The sequence below is a fragment of the Lissotriton vulgaris genome, chromosome 4_1 (genome assembly GCF_964263255.1).
Source record: "Lissotriton vulgaris chromosome 4_1, aLisVul1.2, whole genome shotgun sequence".
In the NCBI taxonomy this organism is placed as follows: domain Eukaryota; kingdom Metazoa; phylum Chordata; class Amphibia; order Caudata; family Salamandridae; genus Lissotriton; species Lissotriton vulgaris.
In genome coordinates, this window is record NC_141691.1 from 49196207 (window position 1) to 49222185 (window position 25979).

The window sequence follows — 25979 nt, forward strand, 5'->3', positions numbered from 1 at the left end:
GAGGCCCCATCTAGGGAAGAATTCTGCAGGGAGCAGAAAGAATGCCCTTCTCTCGTGGGTATGCGGCAGCAGGCTGCAGACCAGGAGAATGGTGTTCAGTCTGGAACACATTTTGTCTACTGGGAGAATGACCTCCTGTGTTCAGAGCCGAAGGTTGCTGAACCTGGGTCAGCCCGTGCGCTGGTGGTATCTCAGACGTTAAGAGCCTTCCTATTGGGGCTGGCTCATGATGTATCCTTAGCAGGACATTTGAGACTGGACAAGACCTATGACAGACTTGTCACCCACTTCTATTGGCCCCAAATGCACAGGAACTCAGATGCTCACTGTAGGTCATGTCAGACTTGCCAGGCAAGTGGTAAGAGTGGGAGGAAGCAAAAGGCTCCTCTCCAACCCTTCCCCGTGGTCATGAGGTTCCGTGACGATTTGAACCCGTGTTTTCAATATTGTCGGAAATACATAATTTTGGTATCAATGAACCGCAAATGATCCATTTAGCATATCCTGGTGTTTTCGCTATGCTACTAGCAAGAGTACTCCTAATACAAACACATTTCCGATCTACCCATGGCATCCATCTTAGATCATGGCAGCCATTTTGTGTTTCTTGCCCTCACATATGCAATAACCTCTGATCACTGCATCTCGATTAAGGACACGTAGGCTTAGCCGGCGATTCACCTTTCCAGTGACACGTGCACCTTAGAACAGAAAACGCTGTAACTGCATGACTCGACAAAGGCTACCTCCTCTGCCCGAGGCCAGTCCTGCTATACTGGTTCTTGTGTTCGTTGGCCTGATCATGATTAGGTGGCCGAAGCCGGTAGCCTTGCCCATTTACAACCCACAAACATCTCTTATCCTGCTTTTCTATCTTCTACACCTGGCTCTGCTCCTTTCCTTCTGGGCCTTTATTAGGGGGAGGTAACGAAATTTACGATGAGGCGGTCCGGGTCTTGAATGAAAAGTTGACATGAGATTATGATGGAAAAGTGGGAACCCCTCGTTCGTAATGTTTCGACATCAGATATTGTCGACGATTCCTGTGCAACGCCAAATATTTATTGTTTAGGACACAAAGGTTTGGGAATGTATTACTTGTAAAGAATTTGCCTCAAGCTCAAATTTTAGTATATAAGGAGCAAACCCTTTTGTACAAATCGAACAGGCTCCTAGAATCTGCTCTGTGTAGTTTCTGTGACTTCTGTGTCCCTGCAGTAATAAACCTTTGGTCTTTGACGCCACCATCGAGAAGCCCGTGTTTCTGTTTATTTGTGCACCAAGACAGGTGGAACTCCGGGGTCTTCGGGTGTTATCCCTGACACCTCTGGACGGAACCAAAAAAGTCCAGAACTCCATTTGGTGCCCACGTGGGGCGACGTCATTCGGTACCGGTCCAAAAGCCTGAAGAGTTCGAGAAGCTTCGTGTGAAGATTCCTGAGGGAGGCGCCCCACTTCATCGATCACGGCATATCGCAAAAGTGGCCCGACGTTCTCTTCCACGAGGGTTCCCGTTCAGGACGGCTGCAGTGGTCCGTTGCCTTGACCGTCGCCCTGTCTTGGACCCGAGGTGCAGTCCTTAGTACGGCGAAAAGTGACGGGTTTCTCCTTGGTGACGTCTTCAGTGCCTCAGTTAAGTATTTAGTGGTTGCTAGTTGGTTACTTCGTAAGGGTTGTTAAAATCCTTTTGGTTCTTGGTTTGGTTTGGTTTCGTAAGATTATCACTAGTTGTACTGGTTTAGATAATCTATTGGTTTAGTTTTGGGTATCGATACATTTGTTCGCTTTTGGTAGGCCTAAGTTCTTGGTTCGAGTGCACATTCCTGTTTGTGTTTGTTTGTTCTGTGTTCCGGATTATAAAATGGTAAGTCGGAAAAATTGTATGTTGTCGTGCTTTGGTTGCAACAGTGATTCCCGGTTGGAGGACTCATGTCTGGTTCCTCCGATCGGAACTCCCCTATATGATCTTTATTGTAAGTTTGGAGTGGGTCCTATATCTTATAACGAGGTGTGGGTCCGATACACTGAAAAAGATGGTGTCCTTAGTTGGCCACTACATGGTAGTTTTGAACCTGAAGTTCTTGACAATTTAGAAGTAAAATTGTTTAAGAAGAAAGCCCGGCCGGCAATGTTTGATTCTTTCCGTTTCTGGCGAAAAGAATCTAAACAGAGAGAAATTAAAAGGTTGAAAAAAGAACAGAAAGAGCAAGAGTTAACTTTAGAACAAGCGGGTAAGCAGCTGCAAGACAACGAGTCTGAGAAAGCAATGGAGATAGCTGCTAGAGAGCGTAACTTAGCGATAGATAAGTGCTATCCTGCCTTGCCATCAAGTACAACTAAGATAGTAGAGGACCCTGAAAATGATCCTCTGTTGTCTTACTTGTTACGGTCACCCCCACCGTATGCACAGGGTGCTACGGCTCCACCTGTACTAAATGTTCAATTGCCGGTTGCTGGACAACCTGGTATTCCTGCTCCTGCCCCTCAGAATCAAGCTCCTGTACCTCCTGTGGTTAATGTAAATGTTCCTACGGCACCTCCTCTTCCTGGGTTGCCAACTTCTTTACCTATACCTATATTGCTTACACCTACTGCTTCACAAGCTACCTTACTCGATACCCCTACTATCCCTGTACTATCTGTTCCAACTGCTACTGTGTTTTCTACATCTGCTAGTATTATGACTCCGCTTTCTGTTCGTCGAAGAATCACTAATTCTGTCTCTAACATTCTGTCTCCTTTCTATAAATCTTTAATTAAGACCCCTACTTCTGAGTCTGTGCAGAGACGTAGTCAGCTCCCAAGTACTGAGGAACGGGGAATATTAGATTCCACGGCTCTCCGATGGATTTCGAAAAGTAGGAGATATAGTACGAGAGATGTACTAGATACATTTATGCAGTGGAACGAACCAACACAACGATATGTATTCGACGAGATGTGCTCTCTTTTACGTGAGGAACTAGAAGAAGATGACTGTGAATCAAATTTATAAGACTTAATCAAAGTTCAGAAAGAGTTCGCTGCAGGTATGATAGTAGGTCAAAATATAAAAGAAGCGATGGAACTGATTTTAAGTTATAGGAATGATCCATCACTTCGCTCACCGAGGGACTTAGAGAAAAGTAGTTCGAAGCATAATCGCCAATATCCAATGAGAGAGGTTCCTCCAATTTGGCGTGAAGCTGTGCAAGCTAATGCGAATCTTGGTATTGCAGCCGCTCCGGCACAATTCCAGAGAGTGTGGATACACATTCCATGGAAGCGAGCTGAGGTATTGGCAGTGAAACAGGCCTTGCCAGACCCGCGTAAAAACCCTGCCGGATATTATAAGGAGTTAGCACAAACAGTTGAGGCTTGTGTAATGAATCTAGCGGACATTGACATGTTATTTGGGAATGTAGTTCCGCAACCAATTTGGGCCAAAATTCGTAAAGAGAATCACCCAGTTGCTCTAGGTGGTGATTGGGCGGCTATCATTGCAGCAGACGGTCAGCAGATAGGTGGTTCCAAACCCGAACCTCTAATTGCTAATCTTCCAGGTAGGATAATTGATTTAATGAAGACTCTGATGCCAGCATTGCGTGTTAACTGGGACAAATTATCTGCATGCAGGCAAAAGAAAGACGAAAGTGTCTCCGACTTTTTCACGAGGTTCGAAGAGACTTTTGTAGATCACAGTGGTCAGGATATGAGCACAGAAGGAGGACAGAGATTGTTTGTCGATAAATTTGTACACAATTTGCTACCCGAGCTATGCAATAAATTAAAAGATTCCGAGAGTGCGTGGGCTGTCTCTACAACTGCGCAAATACTTGCAACTGCACAGTATTATGAAAACAGGGATAAAGAGGAGAAAGAGAAATCAGATAAGAAAACGAAAGACTTAAAAACTAAAGTTCTTCTGCAACAAGCATATCCGCCTCGCATGAATCAGACCAATACACAGCAAGGGTCATATCAAAGGACAGATTATGGTTCTCAGAGACCACAATACCAGTGGAATCAGTGTGCGTATTGTAAGAAAGAGGGTCATTATAAAAATGAATGTCCAGTCTTAGCGCAAAATAACGCAGCAGCAGCTCAGAGAGGTCGTGGTGGCTTTGTGCAGAATTCTAGAGGTCGAGGACGAGGTGCTATGCCTCCACAAACAAATGATCGCCCTTCCAATCACTTTGATCAGCGAAATGGACAGCCTGCTCAACAGAATAGGTCGCAACAGTATCATGTCGAAGACTATTGTGAAAATGACGAGGGATTTCAGCAAACTGGATACTAGGACAGCCATGGACAGAGAGAGGGAGTAGTATCAGTTCCAGTGGATCAGAGTGGGCCTTATGTCGCAGTAGCAACATCAGGTGTAGTCGAACCGTTTCTGTTGGATACTGGTGCCGCAAAAAGTTCTATCATTCATGCGAAACTCCCTGGCGCACCTTTGTCCGGCTTAACAAATGTTTCTGTAGAATTTTCAGGCGCCCCTGTTTACAACCCTGTATCTGGTCCTTTGTCTATTTCTGTTGGACCGTGTCAATTGAAAGCACCCTTGATTTTGACGACAGGTTGTAATGAAAATCTGCTTGGTTTAGACTTGTTAAAACGCCTACATGCGACATTGTACTGTTCTCCGGAAGGAGTACAGCTAACGTTGGGTAAAAGAATCACCTCTCCGATGTACTTGTCAATGGATGCACTCCCGCCGGAGCTACGTTCACTCCCTGATTCTCTTTGGGCGACTGGTCCTAACGATGTAGGCCTTTTGGAAATACCACCATATGTAGTCACTTTAAAAGCAAATGTCAAATGTCCACGAATTCCTCAATACAAGATTTCTAGTGAAGGTGAACGTGCACTTTTACTAATTGTACAAGATTTGATTAAGAAAGGTGTGGTAGAAGAGACTAGAGGAAATGTCTGTAACAGTCCTGTATTACCGATTTTGAAACGTACTGACCCTTCAAAACCTCCAGTATATAGATTTGTTATCGATCTCAGAGAGGTTAATAAGATTGTGGTGCCGCAGTTTCCTGTGGTTCCAGACATTACTGCCTTGTTAACATTGATTCCTGCTACAGCTACATGGTTTTCAGTCATCGACTTGAAGAATGCCTTTTTCAGCATTCCGATAGCCGGAGAAAGCAGAGATATTTTCGGCTTCTGTCTTGGAGGTCGAAGCTTCAGGTTTAAACGCGCTCCACAAGGCTATTGTGAGAGCCCATCCATTTACAGTCCGGCATTAAAAAGTCAGTTAGATTCCTTTGTACTTCCTCCAGGTTCTGCTCTAGTGCAGTATGTAGATGACCTTCTAGTGGCTGCCGATGACAAGGAAACTTGCAAAGCAGCTACGATTTTGTTATTGCATCATTTGTCTAATTTGAATCACAAGATGTCACCTTCGAAAATGCAATACTGCTGCCAAGAAGTGACCTACCTAGGTCATCTCTTGTCAAAGGAGGGAAGGAAGTTGACCCCAGAGAGAATAAAAGCAATTACGCAGATGAGTGTTCCTCGTACACAGAGAGAAGTACGTGCCTTTCTAGGTATTACCTCTTACTGTAGGCAGTGGATCCCAAATTTTTCTCTTTTAGCAAAACCATTGGTAGCGTTGACTGGGAAAAATGTTCCGAGTCCGGTGCCATGGTCTGCCGAATGTCAGGAGAGTTTTTCTGAGTTACGAAATGCACTATGTTCAGCTCCTGTGTTGGGTACACCCGATTACAGTAAGCCATTCACGCTCTATGTTCACGAGAGAGAAGGTTGCGCCTTGAGTGTTCTTGACACAGAGATTCGGTGATAAACAACGCCCTTGTGCGTACTTTTCATCAACATTAGATCCGGTAGCTAGAGCGTTGCCTAGTTGTTTGAGAGCTACAGCAGCAGCTGCGGCTTCCATTCGACAATCTGCTGGTCTAGTGATGAATAATATGCTAGTGGTCATGGTTCCTCATGCTGTGGACACACTCATGAACCGAACCAAGACACAGCATCTTACCAGTGCTAGATTATCTGGCTACGAGCTGACACTGCTAGCGAGTCATATTCAGATCAAAAGATGCAATGTATTGAATCCAGCAACACTGTTGCCGGCTAATCAAGAGTCGAGTGATTCCGAGCCCCATGATTGCTGTTTCAGAACTGAAGAGGAGACAAAAGGACGAATTGATTTAAAAGACACCCCATTGTCAGATCCAGATGGCACGTTGTATGTTGATGGGTCATGCTTTAAATTGGAGAATGGTGATGTGACTGCTGCCTATGCAGTAACGACTTTGAGTACGATTGTGGAGACTGCGAGAATGAGTCAGAATTCTGCCCAAGCTGCAGAATTAATCGCTCTAACGAGAGCGTGTGTTTTAACTAAGGGAAAGAGAGTGAATGTGTTCACAGATAGTCAGTACGCGTTCGGTGTGGCCCATAATTTTGGCCGTTTGTGGAAAGAAAGAGGTTTCATTACGTCCCATGGGACTAAGATTCAACATGGTCAGCTAGTTAATGACTTGTTGGAATCTCTAACCTTGCCGACTGAAGTTGCGATTGTGAAATGCAGTGCTCATAAAGCAATCACGGATGATGTTGGTCGTGGGAATGCTTTTGCTGATGAGATCGCTAAACAGACAGCTAGAGATATGATGAGTAGAATGTATGTTGCAACGTCTGCAAGATGGATTTCTGAGTCTGGAATGTGTGAGGATACAGTGGAAAGTGTGAAAGAGATTCAGAAAGAGGCGACTGAGGAGGAAAAGCGTACCTGGAAAGAAAGTACGGGCAAGTTGGATTCGAGTGGGTGTTGGATTGACTTGTCGGAACAGCAGTGTTGGATGTTGCCTGATGCGTTTGTGCTTGCAGTGGTGACAATGGCACATGGAGTAGCGCATATAAGTTCTAAGGGGATCTGTAAGATGTTGGCTCCAGTCTGGAAGAATGATGGGATTGGTAAATGTGCAGAGAGAGTGGTGAAAAATTGTATGGTATGCCTGATGCATAATCCTGGCAAGGGAATCCCTACTCCTGCTGGTCACTTCGCTCCTCCCTCTTGTCCTTTTGAAGTGATTCAGTTAGACTTCATTCACATGGATCGGTGCAATAACTTAAAGTACGTCCTGGTGGTAGTTTGTGCTTTCTCCAGATGGGTCGAAGCATACCCACTGAAGGACAATACTGCCTTGTCCACTGCCAAAATCCTTCTCAAAGAATACTTCCCCAGATTTGGAATGCCACGGATTGTATGGTCAGATAATGGAAGTGAATTCGTAGGGAAAGTTATGCAGAGTGTGTGTGCCGGCTTAGGGATAAAACAGAAGTTCCACAGTGCGAATCATCCCCAGTCAGCTGGTTTAGTTGAGGGTTACAATGGCACCCTCAAACTGAAACTTGCTAAGATACAGGCATCCACGGGTTTATCCTGGCCAGATGCACTACCCTTGGCTTTATTATCAACGAGAGCGACTGTACATTCTAGAATAGGGCTTAGTCCCTACGAGATAGTTTTCGGTCGTCCCGCTAACATTTGGGGAGTGCCTAGGCCAAAGGAATTTTGTTCTCTGGAATATCCAATGTTGATTGATTACCTTTACGACTTGACTGCTAAATTGAGTCTTATTCATCAACAGGTTTTCGATGCGTTGCCAAAGCCACCGGAGAGTCCAGGTCATCAGCTGAAACCAGGTGACCACGTTGTGGTGAGGAACTTCGCCAGGACAAAGAACCTTCAGCCCAGATTTGTTGGACCCTGCCAAGTTCTACTTGCAACGAGAACTGCTGTTCGTGTGGCTGGACGCAAGCACTGGATCCATACGACACATGTCAAACGTGTGCCTCTGCCATTACCTTATGACGACTGGATTAAGAAGGGAATTGGTGCCTCTGAGTCGGAGAGAACACCCGAGTTTGTCCCTTTTAGCGATGCTGAATTGTTAACTGACACATCGAACTCTGACTCTCCTCCTGAAACCATTCCTTTGAACTCTGAACATTTGTCCTCTGCATCTGAAGAAACTCTGTCATCTGTGAACCTGAACATTGCAACATCCACTAATGATACACTGTTTCCGGATCAAACAGTTCCTGCAAAACTAAGATACAATTTACGGTCTCGTAATATGGACAAATAAAGCAGGAAACTGCCTATTATGATATTTGAATTCTAACATTTTGCCTTCAGCCAGGAAGTTTGTTATTGATTTATTGTTTTTTTTAAAATTGCCTTGCCGTCTGGGTAGCCGTAGGGTCGTGGCTGTGTGCCTAGTTGAATCTACAGGGATCAGACACAAGGTCGATCTTTCTGTTAGTTCTGGGAACTCCCAGGACTGATAGAGGCATTTTCATCTACGTACACATCATCAGTGGTCGCGAGCGGATTGTAGAAGATGGAGCTTCCTGCGCTGCAACGAGAAAATGTGATTTATGTTCGCAGAAACAGACTTTACAGAATCCTCCACAGCAAATGTTTTCTGATGCAATGTGCTATTACGTTTTTAATTGTTTTGATAACGTTGGTGGGTGGAATTGTCTTCGGTGTGAATTTGATTTTTGTGCCAGTAACTACAGTACCTCCCCTTGATCCTGCTACTTCTACTGTTTCTTCTATGCACTCTTTCCACTCATTTCCTGAACATGAGCAAGCTCGACGCTCAGAATTCATCAATAACACTTTCGTACAACTCTTGCACCAACACCAACTGGTAGTTAACACCACAGACTGCTGGGTGTGTGGTTTGATACCCCACACTATGGATAAAGGCATTCCCTATCTGGTATTGCCTTTTAGCTATAATGGATCATTTCAGGCCCTTCAGACCATTTTTGCTTATGCCCTTGAAACCTATCCTCCGTGTCCACCACGTTCCACTAAATATAACTCTGCCAACAAAGCGTTAGTCCAGGGAATTATTGACATGATCAAGGATGTCAATAATACTCCATCTTACCCTAGAGATGAATTACGAGTATATTTGAGTTGGAATTCGTCAGAGTATCGCCTTAGTTTGGGAGAAAGCAAGCGTAAAAGCTCAACTCCAATCTGGGTCGTGCCTCACCGAGGTCAGGTCTGTTTGCAAGGAAATGGGAGAAATCCGAGAGCTCAGCTAGGGAGGAGTGAGTGCATTGAGACTTACGTGTTTCCGTCTAACTCCTCCCCTGCTTTTCTTACTGCTAGGGGTACCTACTTCATCTGTCAAGACAGAGCGTATACATGGTTGCCTGCTGACTTTTCAGGTTCATGTTATATTGCTCGACTATTGCCTCCAACGTACACTGCTTCATCTGATTATCACAAGACCAGAGTAGCAAGAGGTGTGTTCAGCAAGGAAGATACCGCTGGTCAGGAAGCTGGAGACTTCTTCAAAGGTTTCCTTCCGTTCTGGGGGCCTATGGCCAATAGTAGAAACATACGTCAGCTAACACGGGTAGTTGAATCTACTATTACCGAAACTGCTGGTGCCCTTAGCAACTTGACAGCTGAGCTTCAGGCGGATAGACTCATGACGTTACAGAACCGTATGGTTCTAGACGTAATACTTGCAGATCGAGGTGGGGTATGCAGAATGATCCAATCGAGCTGCTGTGTTTTTATTCCCAATAATGCTCCAACTGTCTATGAGGCGATCTCTTAGCTACACAAGATTTCCGACTCTATACATGTAGACAAGGGAAACTGGTCCTTCATGGAGTGGTTTTGGACTCTGATATCAGCGTGGGGATGGAAGGTTCTGATGGTCATTGGTGTCATCTTAGTATTCCTGTTCTCGTGTTGTCTGATTATCCAGTGTGGTCCAGCTCTGTGTAGTCTTTGTGCTGCAACCTGTTTTAGAAAACCACTTGCGTTTGGAGAAAAGGCACGAGAAAGGATGATGATACAACAGCATATCACTGACCTGATGAGCATAGAGTTAGATTCTGACATAGACTGAGTAATTGCCTATGTAAGGGCAAAAGGAGGGTCTGAGGTTCCGTGACGATTTGAACCCGTGTTTTCAATATTGTCGGAAATACATAATTTTGGTATCAATGAACCGCAAATGATCCATTTAGCATATCCTGGTGTTTTCGCTATGCTACTAGCAAGAGTACTCCTAATACAAACACATTTCCGATCTACCCATGGCATCCATCTTAGATCATGGCAGCCATTTTGTGTTTCTTGCCCTCACATATGCAATAACCTCTGATCACTGCATCTCGATTAAGGACACGTAGGCTTAGCCGGCGATTCACCTTTCCAGTGACACGTGCACCTTAGAACAGAAAACGCTGTAACTGCATGACTCGACAAAGGCTACCTCCTCTGCCCGAGGCCAGTCCTGCTATACTGGTTCTTGTGTTCGTTGGCCTGATCATGATTAGGTGGCCGAAGCCGGTAGCCTTGCCCATTTACAACCCACAAACATCTCTTATCCTGCTTTTCTATCTTCTACACCTGGCTCTGCTCCTTTCCTTCTGGGCCTTTATTAGGGGGAGGTAACGAAATTTACGATGAGGCGGTCCGGGTCTTGAATGAAAAGTTGACATGAGATTATGATGGAAAAGTGGGAACCCCTCGTTCGTAATGTTTCGACATCAGATATTGTCGACGATTCCTGTGCAACGCCAAATATTTATTGTTTAGGACACAAAGGTTTGGGAATGTATTACATGTAAAGAATTTGCCTCAAGCTCAAATTTTAGTATATAAGGAGCAAACCCTTTTGTACAAATCGAACAGGCTCCTAGAATCTGCTCTGTGTAGTTTCTGTGACTTCTGTGTCCCTGCAGTAATAAACCTTTGGTCTTTGACGCCACCATCGAGAAGCCCGTGTTTCTGTTTATTTGTGCACCAAGACAGGTGGAACTCCGGGGTCTTCGGGTGTTATCCCTGACACCTCTGGACGGAACCAAAAAAGTCCAGAACTCCATTCAGTACCCCATCCCAGCGAGTGGGCATTGACATTGTAGGGCCACTGGACCCCAAGACAACCATGGGCAACAGGTTCATCCTGGTCTTGGTGGACCATGCCACCCGGTACCCTGAAGCTATCCCTCTAAGGACAGTGTCGGTCCCCGTGGTGGGACGAGTGCTGATAGGAATTTTCTCCCGAGTGGGATTCCCTCTAGAGGTGGTGTCTGACAGGGGCACCACTTTCATTTCCAAGTACATGAAATCCCTTTGGCAAGAGTGTGGTGTAACCTACAAATTCACCACACCTTGCCATCCCCAAGGAAACAGGTTGGTTGAGAGATTCAACCGAACCCTGAAGGGCATGATTATGGGTCTGGAAGAACCCATGAGGCGTAAGTGGGAAGTCCTCTTGCCATGCCTTCTCTTTGCATACCGTGAGGTGCCACAGAAGTCTCTAGGGTTCAGCCCCTTTGAGCTTCTGTATGGCCACCCAGTGAGAGGACCTTTGAGTTTGGTAAAGGAAGGCTGGGAGCAATCTCCCAGGAAACCTCCCCAGAATGTATACAGTTTGTTGGACTTGGCCCTTCGGGTAGGTTCACCCCTGAACTTTTTGCCTGTTAGTGTTACATAATTATAGTGAATTCTGGTATTTGCGCACTTTAGCACTGTGGTGCAGTGTAAAGTATGTGCGCTCTCTGAGTGCGTGTGTGAGGATGGCCTGCCCTCCCATAGGAATGCATGGGGAATGTATGTGTCCATGTTAGTTCCTGATGTGTGGGGAGTGCAGGCTCGAGTTTGGTATGTGCGGACTCGTGTGATTAAATGCTGAGCGATGATGTGTGCGGCATGAATGTGACTAGTGTGGAAGTGCCACTTCTAGAAGTTGGCCTGTCTGTGTAATAAAGTTGAAATGATTGCCTGGTTTGTGATTGGCTGGAGCTGGCTAGTGTGCCAGGCTCCAGGAGTCAGGATGGGTCTGCCCCGGTGGTGAATGGGAGATCTGCATGTTGATGGCTGGGAAGGAGTACACCTGGGACCTGAATAGGGCTGGGCTTTCCCCACACAATGCTGGCTCCGCCCCCTGTGGTGCGACTGATGACCCTAGCCTGTCCTGTGAATAGGGAGAGGGGCTGAGCAAAACAAAGTGCTCCAGAACCAGCTGCGTCTGGTTTCCCCCACCCTGCACCCTTTAGTCAAAGGAATTGTGTGTAAAAAGAGGCTGTGACCTCTAGTAAAATGTTCTTCTTTCCTGATTTGAATCTACCAGGGGCGTGCTGCTGCTGGGGCCCAGGGGAAGGCTTGCCTCCCTGGGCCCTGCCCAGCTCAGCCCCTGGATGCCCTGGATGCCCTAGATGCTGGAGGACTACTTTTGGACCCTTCTGCCTTGCTGGTATGTTTCCAGGCCCTTTTAAGAGACTCTGGGGGCTGCCCCAGCACCTTAGGTGTGCTGGCTTTAATTTCCCATGCCCCTAGCTCTCCCTGCGCTTTGTCCCCCTCTGGGAGTGCTTTATTGGAGCTCTGCAGCGTGGAGCTGATGTCTGTCCTGCTCGTGTTGATAGCAGGTGCCTACCCTGCATTTTTGCCCGTGTTTATGGCGCCGTAATGGCCGCAGTGTTTATTGTATTTAAATTATGTCGGGTGGCCACCCGACGTTTGGGTCTCTTTCCAAGGGTGCTCACCCCTCCCTTATGCCCGAGATCACCGCCGCAGCCCTCGCGCCGCAAACAGGAAGTCAGGCACTGTAGTGCCTGAAGTGGCGCGGGACTTTTAGGTGTTTCCCTCGCAGCGGCTTCCAGCTGTTTTTCATTGGAAGCCGCTGCTACGTCCGACTCGAGGGAAACACCTAAACGACTTCTTCAGATTCCCGAAAACGAGAGAATTAAATTCTACTCGCAACACAAGCTTCAAGCAATCCTTGTTAAACCTGCTCTTGAAAAATAAAAAGAATCCCGAGCAACATCATCAAGCTCAAATAAAAAGCACCTGCTGGAATTTGAAGTCATAGAACCAAGCAGACGTCAATCTCAGTTTGACAGTTCATCACTTACCTGGCTAGGAAGTGTATGCGTGGACTATATAGGGTCTACAATCTTTTGCTTTTATTCTTTGTCCTGAAGATGGTCTTATGAAACAAATACAAAAAGACCGAAACGTCGACTACATTGTCTAATCCTGCATGGGATTCACTCATCGCTATTGATTTTCTCCCAATTGTTTAGTTGAAATCAATGTTGATATTTATTAGCAGCTTAGACCTTGTTTGATATACCAGTGGCACATGTAATATTCTCCCAGTATATCTTTGTTTGCAATCCTAGTACCCTATTTTTAATGAATGATCAATTCTTTGTTTCTAATAAAATAACAAACTTTTTTTGACATCAATATACCTGGTTGTTGTATCATTACATATAATAACTTAATACTATAATGTTAGTGTGGTAACATTATCTATTCAGAACAATTATCCACTATTTGTTCAGTTATCGCTCAAAAATAATGGGAACTCTGGTAGAGCTTCAGCCTGGACAAAAGGTCTGGGTCTTGGCCCCAGTGGAGCCTTGTGCACTTCAGGATAAGTGGACAGGTCCATTTGAGGTTGTGGAGCGCAAAAGTCCTGTCACCTACTTGGTGGACATTCAGTCTCCCAGGAACCCTTTGAGGGTCCTACATGTTAACCGCCTTAAGTCCCACTTGGAGAGGTCCGAAGTGGGCATGCTCTTGGCCACAGTTGATGGGATGGAGGAGGACTCTGAGCCTCTTCCTGACCTACTGGTGGCCTCAGAGAAAGATGGGTCAGTGGATGGAGTTAACCTCTCACCCACATTGACCCCTGAGCAACAGGAGGACTGCCACCACTTTCTGGGGCAGTTTCCTGATCTGTTCTCCCTAGTTCCTGGTGTCACAGATTGGTGTGTCCATGATGTGAACACTGGAGACAGCTTGCCTGTAAAGCACAAGGCTTACAGAGTAACTGGCAGGGTCAGGGCCTGCATCAAGGAGGAGGTCTCCAAAATGCTTGCTCCTGGGGTGGTTGAGTCCTCCAGCAGTCCTTGGGCCAGCCCAGTGGTCTTGGTCCCAAAGGCTGCAGCGCCGGGTGCCACACCCGAACTCAGGTTCTGTGTGGACTACAGAGGACTCAATTCAGTCACCAAGACTGACGAGCACCCCATCCCCAGAGCTGATGAGCTCATAGATCGGTTAGGGGCTGCCCGGTACCTTAGCACATTTGATTTAACGTCTGGGTACTGGCAGATCGCCTTGACTGATGGGGCCAAAGAGAGGTCAGCATTCTCCACACCAGATGGGCATTTCCAGTTCCAGGTTATGCCATTTCGGATGAAGAATGCCCCTGCCACCTTTCAGAGGTTTGTCAACCAGGTGTTGGTTGGACTGGATGAGTTCAGTGCCACCTACCTGGATGACATTGCAGTATTCAGTGTCACCTGGACAGAACACCTGCACCACCTCTGGGAAGGGTTGATGGCACTGCGCAAGGCAGGCCTCATGATCAAGGCAAGCAAGTGTCAGATCGAGCAGGGTTCCGTGGTGTACTTGGACACCAAGTGGGGAGTGGCCAGGTGGCACCCCTCCAACCCAAGATTCAAACCATCTTGACTTGGGAACCCCCGAAAACCCAGACAGTGGTGAGGGCCTTTTTAGGACTCACAGGGTACTACAGGAGGTTTGTCAAGGGGTATGGCACCATTGTTGCCCCCTTGACAGAGCTGACTTCTAAGAAGCAGCCCAGGAAAGTGATCTGGAATGACAACTGTCAGAAGGATTTTGACACCCTGAAGACTTCCATGTGCACGGCGCCCGTGCTCCTGGCTCCTGACTTCTCCAAAGAATTCCTAGTGCGAACAAACGCTTCAGAGCATGGTGTAGGGGCTGTTCTCTCACAGATGACTGAGGAGGGCTGGGGGGACCAACCTGTAGCCTTCATCAGTAGGAGGTTACTTCCACGGGAACAGAGGTGGAGTGTAATTGAGCGAGAAGCATTTGCTGTGGTCTGGGCACTGAAGAAGCTAAGACCCTACTTGTTTGGGTCTCACTTCCGGGTTCATACAGACCACAGGCCCCTCAGATGGTTGATGCAAATGAGGGGTGAGAATCCAAAACTGTCAAGGTGGTCCATTTACCTACAGGGTATGGACTTCATGGTGGAACATCGCCCTGGCATAGATCACGCCAATGCTGACGGTCTATCCAGGTTTTTCCGCCTTGGTGATGAGGAACTCCCTGGGGTAGGGTAGTTCTCCACACATTTCAGCTGGAGGGGATACGTGTTAGACCTGGCACCTTGGCGTGAGACTCCCTTCCACTTTTTGCTGATGTGCCTCAGATGTTTTGCTGTTATTCGCTGCTCAGGGCACTGTGCCATGGCCAATCCGTGCCGCAGTGCAAGTGCTCCTAATGTAAAGTGTACCTGTAATTGATTTCCATGATTGGCTTATTGGATTTACTGTCAGTCCCCAGTAAAGTGCACCAGGAGTGCCAGGGCTTGTAAATACCAATACTGCTATTTGGCCTGCAGCGCTGGTTGCACCACCCACAAAAGCAGCCTTTTAAAATATGTCTAGGGTCTGCCACTGCAGAACCTGCGTGCAGTCTGGTACTGTCATGCTGGCTGGGAAGGTGCACACACTTGCCAGCCCCTAAACATTCCATTTACTTCATGTGAGTCACCCCTATGGTAGGCCCAAGGGCAGGGTGCATTGTAAGCATAAGGTAGGACAAGCCCTGATGTGTGTGGCATGTCCTAATAGTGAATTACAGCCATTTTCGTTTTTCACTATTGTAAGACTACCTGTTCTCATAGGCCAGAATGGGCTGCTGGAATTATTACAATCTATAATTCCAACAAGCTCAGGGAACATGGTAGAAAGTCAAGTTTAGTATGCCTGAACTCAGAATAATAAAATACTTCTTTTAGTAAAGTTTATTTTAATATTCTGTGTTTGCAAATGCTACTTTTAGAAAGTTAGCATTTGCTTGCCTGACCATCTCAGCCCGCCTCTGCTAGGATGTGTATCTGCTGTCTGGTTTCTGTGAGTGACAGGGCTGGGGAATTCCAGGGGACAGTCTAGGCTGCCAGGTGGTGAATAGAGGGATTACCCCCAGGATAGGTGGGAGGAGTGCCCCTTAACTCTCAATAGGGCTGTGCTCTGCCACCACAATGCTGGCTACACCTCCTGCGGACCGTCTGATGTCCCTGCCCTGCACCCTGAAAGAAGAAGGCAGCTTCCTGTCAACAGAGTGCTCCAAAACTGATGGAGAAGTGTGGCTCAATGATTAGAGCGGCAGACCCTGATGCAGAGGTCTAGCCCGAGACCAGGGTTCAATTCCCCGCCTCGGCGGGTCTTGAGCTCAAAAAAATTCCATGGACCTGATAATTCTCGCCTCGGTGCCTATTCCAATCAAGGAGTCCCACTCTGCAACTCTGGGCAATAGCTTGCTTAATCTCCACAAGGGCCCCCACAACGCTAAGGGTGCCTGGCCTCCACCTTGGGGGTGCCCAGGAGTGGATGCCTCACAGGAAAAGCCAGGATGGGTTCCACAGCGGTATTCGTACAAGCGCCTTGAGACCCTTGTGGGTGAGTAGTGCGCTATACAAGTATCAATTTACATTTCCAAAACTGGGTTGAACAAGGCTCAGGCCCCCTGGCCTGGAAAGACAAAATAATTGGTATATAAAAGAAGGAGCCCTGCTCCCAATAAACTAGATCCTGTTTACGCCAAGAAGAAACTCTGTCTGAAGAGAAGGACCTGGGAAAGCTGCATGGAGGACTACTGTCTCTAATCCTGAGAGACTGGCCTGTGGTGGGTGCCTTGCTGCATGAAGGAGAGAAGACTGAGAAAGACTTTTAATTTCAACTTGTGCCTCTGCTGTTAACAATCTCCAAGGGCTTGCATGTGAGCCTGCCCCCTGAACTGCGCCCCAGGAAATTGGGCTCTACCCCCTCCCTGAAGGAAGAACTGCTGATGGTGTTGCCTGTCCAGCAGTGCCCACAAAGAGAAGCTGAGTGTGCTGTGCAAGCGCGCACCCTGAAGAATCTGTGCACCCCTGGTCCTGCCGAGCAAAGTGACCTGTTACCCGGCCAAGAGTGGCAGCCGCACAGTAAAGTCCAGCCCCGCCTGGTCTGAGCACCGTATCAGCCTCCCAAAGCCAAGCCGTAGCCCACGCAGCAAGAAAGGACCTGTCCGGTCCAAGAACCGCAAGCCTGTGGCCCCCGAGCCGGAGAGCGCACCGTAAGGAAGGACGTCTGCCTGGTTCGCTTGCCCGCCGTGAGCCTGCTGAAGTACGCCCCACCGCACTGAGGATCCCCATCCAGCACGTACCCCCTTCAGCCCGGAGCGGACTCTGCCTCTGCGAGTCTGTGCCCCATGGAACAACGCTGCCCTGAGTAGAAGTGACCCTGTGGCCCCCGAGCCGCAGACTCCCCCAGGAAGGCACCGCGACATGGGACGTCCAGCACCGTCCGCCCCTAAGCCCCGAAGAAAAAGGTATTGCCTGCGAAGCGAACTGGACTGACCGAGCGTTTAAGCCAGCGCTGTGCGCTTTGAACTGTACGCTGGTACACGTCGAGAGCTGTGCGCTGGTATTGAAGAGAGCTGTACGCTGGTACACGCCGAGAGCTGTGCGCTGGTATTGAAGAGAGCTGTACGCTGGTACACGCCGAGTGCTGTACGCTGGTATTGAAGAGAGCTGTACGCTGGTACACGCCGAGAGCTGTGCGCTGATATTGAAGAGAGCTGTATGCTGGTATACGCCGAGAGCTGTGTGCTGGTATTGAAGAGAGCTGTATGCTGGTATACGCCGAGAGCTGAACGCTGGTATTGAAGAGAACTGTACGCTTGTATACGTCGAGAGCTGTGCACTGGTATTAAAGTGAACTGCACGTCGCGTACCACTCACCCCGCATTGGGTGTACGGTGCGCAACATGGCATCCAGTCTGCCTACACTGTACGCTTCGCACGGAATGACCAGTACTCCGCGTATTGCGTGAGGCTCGGCAAGGCCTTTCGCTATGAGACAGTACAGCGCGCACAGAAGCCAACGAAGCCCACAGGAGCGCTGCAACACGCATTACTTTCAACAAACCTTGCCAAAACTAACTGAAGTTTGCCTCTAAAGTCCTGTGGATCAATTTAAAAGTACTGGAACCATTTTTAAGCCTAAAGCCTGTATTCTAAAGCCCGCTTGAGATATCTATATAAAGAACCCTATTTTTTATATCAATACAGTCTTGTGTCATTGTGTGGTGGGTTGGTAATTTACTGTGTATGGTACTGCAAATGCTTAACCACATGTGCTCCAGAGATTCGCCTAGACTGCTTCCGCCTCACTACCTAGAGGGTGAGCAGGGGTTATTTCCTGAGACTACTCCTTTGCCCTGACTTAGAGGAGAGGGTCCCTGCTTGTCGCAAGTACATACTTGCGCCAACCAGATACCCCCAATTCAAACAGTAAACCTGGAAATGCATCTGAATGCTGCATCTAACCAGGGGAGGCTTGTATGTTTCCATCTTTCTATGTGTTCTGCAGTGCGGAAATCACCTCTGATGATCGTTTATGTGCAGAAGGTGTCCCTTGCAGCACATAAAGAATCATTTTAAAAGAATTACGTTTTAAAAGTTCTGTGTGTGCTGATGCAGCACACATCGAAGTTGAAAATCACCACTTCATATTGTTCATGTGCAGGAAGTGACACCTTCCTGCACATGAACAGTCATCCCCATGATGCAGGCAGCTGCGGCACTTTCTTGTAAATGAAGCCCCATATCTATTAGGCCACACAAAGCCACTGCGCGGGGCTTTGAATGGCCTCATAGATATGGAGTAAGAGCCACTGTGCGGGGCTTTGAATGGCCTCATAGGTATGGAGTAAGGCAAAGCCACTGTGCGGGGCTTTGAATGGCCTCATAGATATGGAGTAAGGCAAAGCCACTGCATGGGGCTTTGAATGGCTTATAGATATGGAGTAAGGCAAAGCCACTGCGCGGGGCTTTGAATGGCTCATAGATATGGAGTAAGGCAGAGCCACTGCGCGGGGCTTCGAATGGCCTCCTAGATATGGAGTAAGGCAAAGCCACTATGCGGGGCTTTGAATGGCTCATAGATATGGAGTAAGGCAAAGCCACTGCGCGGGGCTTTGAATGGCTTATAGATATGGAGTAAGGCAAAGCCACTGTGCGGGACTTTGAATGGCCTCATAGATATGGAGTAAGGCAAAGCCACTGTGCGGGGCTTTGAATGGCCTCATAGATATGGAGTAAGGCAAAGCCACTGTGCGGGGCTTTGAATGGCATCATAGATATGGAGTAAGGCAAAGCCACTGTGCGGGGCTTTGAATGGCCTCATAGATATGGAGTAAGGCAAAGCCACTGTGCGGGGCTTTGAATGACTCATAGATATGGAGTAAGGCAAAGCCACTGCGCGGGGCTTTGAATGGCCTCATAGGTATGGAGTAAGGCACAGCCACTGTGCGGGGCTTTGAGTGGCCTCATAGGTATGGAGTACGGCAAAGCCACTGTGCGGGGCTTTGAATGGCCTCATAGGTATGGAGTAAGGCACAGCCACTGTGCGGGGCTTTGAGTGGCCTCATAGGTATGGAGTACGGCAAAGCCACTGTGCGGGGCTTTGAAGGCCTCATAGGTATGGAGTAAGGCAGAGCCACTGCGCGGGGCTTTGAATGGCTCATAGATATGGAGTAAGGCAAAGCCACTGTGCGGGGCTTTGAATGGCCTCATAGGTATGGAGTAAGGCAAAGCCACTGTGCGGGGCTTTGAATGGCCTCATAGGTATGGAGTAAGGCAAAGCCACTGCGCGGGGCTTTGAATGGCCTCATAGGTATGGAGTACGGCAAAGCCACTGTGCGGGGCTTTGAATGGCCTCATAGGTATGGAGTAAGGCAAAGCCACTGCGCGGAGCTTTGAATGGCCTCATAGGTATGGAGTAAGGCTAAGCCACTGCGCGGGGCTTTGAATGGCCTCATAGGTATGGAGTAAGGCAAAGCCACTGTGCGGGGCTGTGAATGGCTCATAGATATGGAGTAAGGCAAAGCCACTGTGCGGGGCTTTGAATGGCCTCATAGGTATGGAGTAAGGCACAGCCACTGTGCGGGGCTTTGAATAGCTCATAGGTATGGAGTAAGGCACAGTCACTGCGCGGGGCTTTGAATGGCTCATAGGTATGGAGTAAGGCAAAGCCACTGTGCGGGGCTTTGAATGGCCTCATAGATATGGAGTAAGGCAGAGCCACTGTGCGGGGCTTTGAATGGCTCATCGGTATGGAGTAAGGCAAAGCCACTGGGCGGGGCTTTGAATGGCCTCATAGATATGGAGTAAGGCAGAGCCACTGTGCGGGGCTTTGAATGGCTCATAGGTATGGAGTAAGGCAAAGCCACTGTGCGGGGCTTTGAATGGCCTCATAGGTATGGAGTACGGCAAAGCCACTGTGCGGGGCTTTGAATGGCCTCATAGATATGGAGTAAGGCAAAGCAACTGCGCGGGGCTTTGAATGGCCTCCTAGATATGGAGTAAGGCAAAGCCACTGCGCGGGGCTTTGAATGGCTCATAGATATGGAGTAAGGCAAAGCCACTGCGCGGGGCTTTGAATGGCTCATAGATATGGAGTAAGGCAAAGCCACTGTGCGGGGCTTTGAATGGCCTCATAGATATGGAGTAAGGCAAAGCCACTGTGCGGGGCTTTGAATGGCCTCATAGATATGGAGTAAGGCAAAGCTACTGCGCGAGGCTTTGAATGGCTCATAGATATGGAGTAAGGCAAAGCCACTGTGCAGGGCTGTGAATGGCTTATAGATGTGGAGTGAGGCAAAGCCACTGTGCGGGGCTGTGAATGGCTTATAGATGTGGAGTAAGGCAAAGCCACTGTGCGGGGCTGTGAATGGCCTCATAGGTATGGAGTAAGGCAAAGCCACTGTGCGGGGCTTTGAATGGCCTCATAGATATGGAGTAAGGCAAAGCCACTGCGCGGGGCTTTGAATGGCTCATAGATATGGAGTAAGGCAAAGCCACTGTGCGGGGCTTTGAATGGCTCATAGATATGGAGTAAGGCAAAGCCACTGTGCGGGGCTTTGAATGGCCTCATAGATACGGAGTAAGGCAAAGCCACTGCGCGGGGCTTTGAATGGCTCATCGATATGGAGTAAGGCAAAGCCACTGTGCGGGGCTTTGAATGGCCTCATAGGTATGGAGTAAGGCAAAGCCACTGTGCGGGGCTTTGAATGGCCTCATAGATATGGAGTAAGAGCCACCGCGCGGGGCTTTGAATGGCTCATAGATATGGAGTAAGGCAAAGCCACTGTGCGGGGCTTTGAATGGCCTCATATGTATGGAGTAAGGCAAAGCCACTGTGCGGGGCTTTGAATGGCCTCATAGGTATGGAGTACGGCAAAGCCACTGTGCGGGGCTTTGAATGGCCTCATAGATATGGAGTAAGGCAAAGCCACTGTGCGGGGCTTTGAATGGCCTCATAGATATGGAGTAAGGCAAAGCCACTGCGCTGGGCTTTGAATGGCCTCCTAGATATGGAGTAAGGCAAAGCCACTGCGCGGGGCTTTGAATGGCTAATAGATATGGAGTAAGGCAAAGCCACTGCGCGGGGCTTTGAATGGCTCATAGATATGGAGTAAGGCAAAGCCACTGTGCGGGGCTTTGAATGGCCTCATAGATATGGAGTAAGGCAAAGCCACTGTGCGGGGCTTTGAATGGCCTCATAGATATGGAGTAAGGCAAAGCCACTGTGCGGGGCTTTGAATGGCATCATAGATATGGAGTAAGAGCCACTGTGCGGGGCTTTGAATGGCTCATAGATATGGAGTAAGGCAAAGCCACTGTGCGGGGCTTTGAATGGCCTCATAGGTATGGAGTAAGGCAAAGCCACTGTGCGGGGCTTTGAATGGCTCATCGGTATGGAGTAAGGCAAAGCCACTGTGCGGGGCTTTGAATGGCCTCATAGGTATGGAGTAAGGCAGAGCCACTGTGCGGGCTTTGAATGGCCTCATAGGTATGGAGTAAGGCAAAGCCACTGTGCGGGGCTTTGAGTGGCATCATAGATATGGAGTAAGAGCCACTGTGCGGGGCTTTGAATGGCTCATCGGTATGGAGTAAGTCAGAGCCACTGTGCGGGGCTTTGAATGGCATCATAGGTATGGAGTAAGGCAGAGCCACTGTGCGGGGCTTTGAATGGCTCATAGATATGGAGTAAGGCACAGCCACTGTGCAGGGCTTTGAATGGCCTCATAGATATGGAGTAAGGCAAAGCCACTGTGCGGGGCTTTGAGTGGCCTCATAGGTATGGAGTAAGGCAGAGCCACTGTGCGGGGCTTTGAATGGCATCATAGGTATGGAGTAAGGCAAAGCCACTGTGCGGGGCTTTGAATGGCCTCATAGGTATGGAGTAAGGCAGAGCCACTGCGCGGGGCTTTGAATGGCTCATAGATATGGAGTAAGGCAAAGCCACTGTGCGGGGCTTTGAATGGCCTCATAGGTATGGAGTAAGGCAAAGCCACTGTGCGGGGCTTTGAATGGCCTCATAGGTATGGAGTAAGGCAAAGCCACTGCGCGGGGCTTTGAATGGCCTCATAGGTATGGAGTACGGCAAAGCCACTGTGCGGGGCTTTGAATGGCCTCATAGGTATGGAGTAAGGCAAAGCCACTGCGCGGAGCTTTGAATGGCCTCATAGGTATGGAGTAAGGCAAAGCCACTGCGCGGGGCTTTGAATGGCCTCATAGGTATGGAGTAAGGCAAAGCCACTGTGCGGGGCTGTGAATGGCTCATAGATATGGAGTAAGGCAAAGCCACTGTGCGGGGCTTTGAATGGCCTCATAGGTATGGAGTAAGGCACAGCCACTGTGCGGGGCTTTGAATAGCTCATAGGTATGGAGTAAGGCACAGTCACTGCGTGGGGCTTTGAATGGCCTCATAGGTATGGAGTACGGCAAAGCCACTGTGCGGGGCTTTGAATGGCCTCATAGGTATGGAGTAAGGCAAAGCCACTGCGCGGAGCTTTGAATGGCCTCATAGGTATGGAGTAAGGCAAAGCCACTGCGCGGGGCTTTGAATGGCCTCATAGGTATGGAGTAAGGCAAAGCCACTGTGCGGGGCTGTGAATGGCTCATAGATATGGAGTAAGGCAAAGCCACTGTGCGGGGCTTTGAATGGCCTCATAGGTATGGAGTAAGGCACAGCCACTGTGCGGGGCTTTGAATAGCTCATAGGTATGGAGTAAGGCACAGTCACTGCGCGGGGCTTTGAATGGCTCATAGGTATGGAGTAAGGCAAAGCCACTGTGCGGGGCTTTGAATGGCCTCATAGGTATGGAGTAAGGCAAAGCCACTGCGCGGAGCTTTGAATGGCCTAATAGATATGGAGTAAGGCAAAGCCACTGCGCGGGGCTTTGAATGGCTCATAGATATGGAGTAAGGCAAAGCCACTGTGCGGGGCTTTGAATGGCCTCATAGATATGGAGTAAGGCAAAGCCACTGTGCGGGGCTTTGAATGGCCTCATAGATATGGAGTAAGGCAAAGCCACTGTGCGGGGCTTTGAATGGCATCATAGATATGGAGTAAGAGCCACTGTGCGGGGCTTTGAATGGCTCATAGATATGGAGTAAGGCAAAGCCACTGTGCGGGGCTTTGAATGGCCTCATAGGTATGGAGTAAGGCAAAGCCACTGTGCGGGGCTTTGAATGGCTCATCGGTATGGAGTAAGGCAAAGCCACTGTGCGGGGCTTTGAATGGCCTCATAGGTATGGAGTAAGGCAGAGCCACTGTGCGGGCTTTGAATGGCCTCATAGGTATGGAGTAAGGCAAAGCCACTGTGCGGGGCTTTGAGTGGCATCATAGATATGGAGTAAGAGCCACTGTGCGGGGCTTTGAATGGCTCATCGGTATGGAGTAAGTCAGAGCCACTGTGCGGGGCTTTGAATGGCATCATAGGTATGGAGTAAGGCAGAGCCACTGTGCGGGGCTTTGAATGGCTCATAGATATGGAGTAAGGCACAGCCACTGTGCAGGGCTTTGAATGGCCTCATAGATATGGAGTAAGGCAAAGCCACTGTGCGGGGCTTTGAGTGGCCTCATAGGTATGGAGTAAGGCAGAGCCACTGTGCGGGGCTTTGAATGGCATCATAGGTATGGAGTAAGGCAAAGCCACTGTGCGGGGCTTTGAATGGCCTCATAGGTATGGAGTAAGGCAGAGCCACTGCGCGGGGCTTTGAATGGCTCATAGATATGGAGTAAGGCAAAGCCACTGTGCGGGGCTTTGAATGGCCTCATAGGTATGGAGTAAGGCAAAGCCACTGTGCGGGGCTTTGAATGGCCTCATAGGTATGGAGTAAGGCAAAGCCACTGCGCGGGGCTTTGAATGGCCTCATAGGTATGGAGTACGGCAAAGCCCCTGTGCGGGGCTTTGAATGGCCTCATAGGTATGGAGTAAGGCAAAGCCACTGCGCGGAGCTTTGAATGGCCTCATAGGTATGGAGTAAGGCAAAGCCACTGCGCGGGGCTTTGAATGGCCTCATAGGTATGGAGTAAGGCAAAGCCACTGTGCGGGGCTGTGAATGGCTCATAGATATGGAGTAAGGCAAAGCCACTGTGCGGGGCTTTGAATGGCCTCATAGGTATGGAGTAAGGCACAGCCACTGTGCGGGGCTTTGAATAGCTCATAGGTATGGAGTAAGGCACAGTCACTGCGTGGGGCTTTGAATGGCCTCATAGGTATGGAGTACGGCAAAGCCACTGTGCGGGGCTTTGAATGGCCTCATAGGTATGGAGTAAGGCAAAGCCACTGCGCGGAGCTTTGAATGGCCTCATAGGTATGGAGTAAGGCAAAGCCACTGCGCGGGGCTTTGAATGGCCTCATAGGTATGGAGTAAGGCAAAGCCACTGTGCGGGGCTGTGAATGGCTCATAGATATGGAGTAAGGCAAAGCCACTGTGCGGGGCTTTGAATGGCCTCATAGGTATGGAGTAAGGCACAGCCACTGTGCGGGGCTTTGAATAGCTCATAGGTATAGAGTAAGGCACAGTCACTGCGCGGGGCTTTGAATGGCTCATAGGTATGGAGTAAGGCAAAGCCACTGTGCGGGGCTTTGAATGGCCTCATAGATATGGAGTAAGGCAGAGCCACTGTGCGGGGCTTTGAATGGCTCATCGGTATGGAGTAAGGCAAAGCCACTGTGCGGGGCTTTGAATGGCCTCATAGATATGGAGTAAGGCAGAGCCACTGTGCGGGGCTTTGAATGGCTCATAGGTATGGAGTAAGGCAAAGCCACTGTGCGGGGCTTTGAATGGCCTCATAGGTATGGAGTACGGCAAAGCCACTGTGCGGGGCTTTGAATGGCCTCATAGATATGGAGTAAGGCAAAGCCACTGGGCGGGGCTTTGAATGGCCTCCTAGATATGGAGTAAGGCAAAGCCACTGCGCGGGGCTTTGAATGGCTCATAGATATGGAGTAAGGCAAAGCCACTGCGCGGGGCTTTGAATGGCTCATAGATATGGAGTAAGGCAAAGCCACTGTGCGGGGCTTTGAATGGCCTCATAGATATGGAGTAAGGCAAAGCCACTGTGCGGGGCTTTGAATGGCCTCATAGATATGGAGTAAGGCAAAGCTACTGCGCGGGGCTTTGAATGGCTCATAGATATGGAGTAAGGCAAAGCCACTGTGCAGGGCTGTGAATGGCTTATAGATGTGGAGTGAGGCAAAGCCACTGTGCGGGGCTGTGAATGGCTTATAGATGTGGAGTAAGGCAAAGCCACTGTGCGGGGCTGTGAATGGCCTCATAGGTATGGAGTAAGGCAAAGCCACTGTGCGGGGCTTTGAATGGCCTCATAGATATGGAGTAAGGCAAAGCCACTCCGCGGGGCTTTGAATGGCTCATAGATATGGAGTAAGGCAAAGCCACTGTGCGGGGCTTTGAATGGCTCATAGATATGGAGTAAGGCAAAGCCACTGTGCGGGGCTTTGAATGGCCTCATAGATACGGAGTAAGGCAAAGCCACTGCGCGGGGCTTTGAATGGCTCATCGATATGGAGTAAGGCAAAGCCACTGTGCGGGGCTTTGAATGGCCTCATAGGT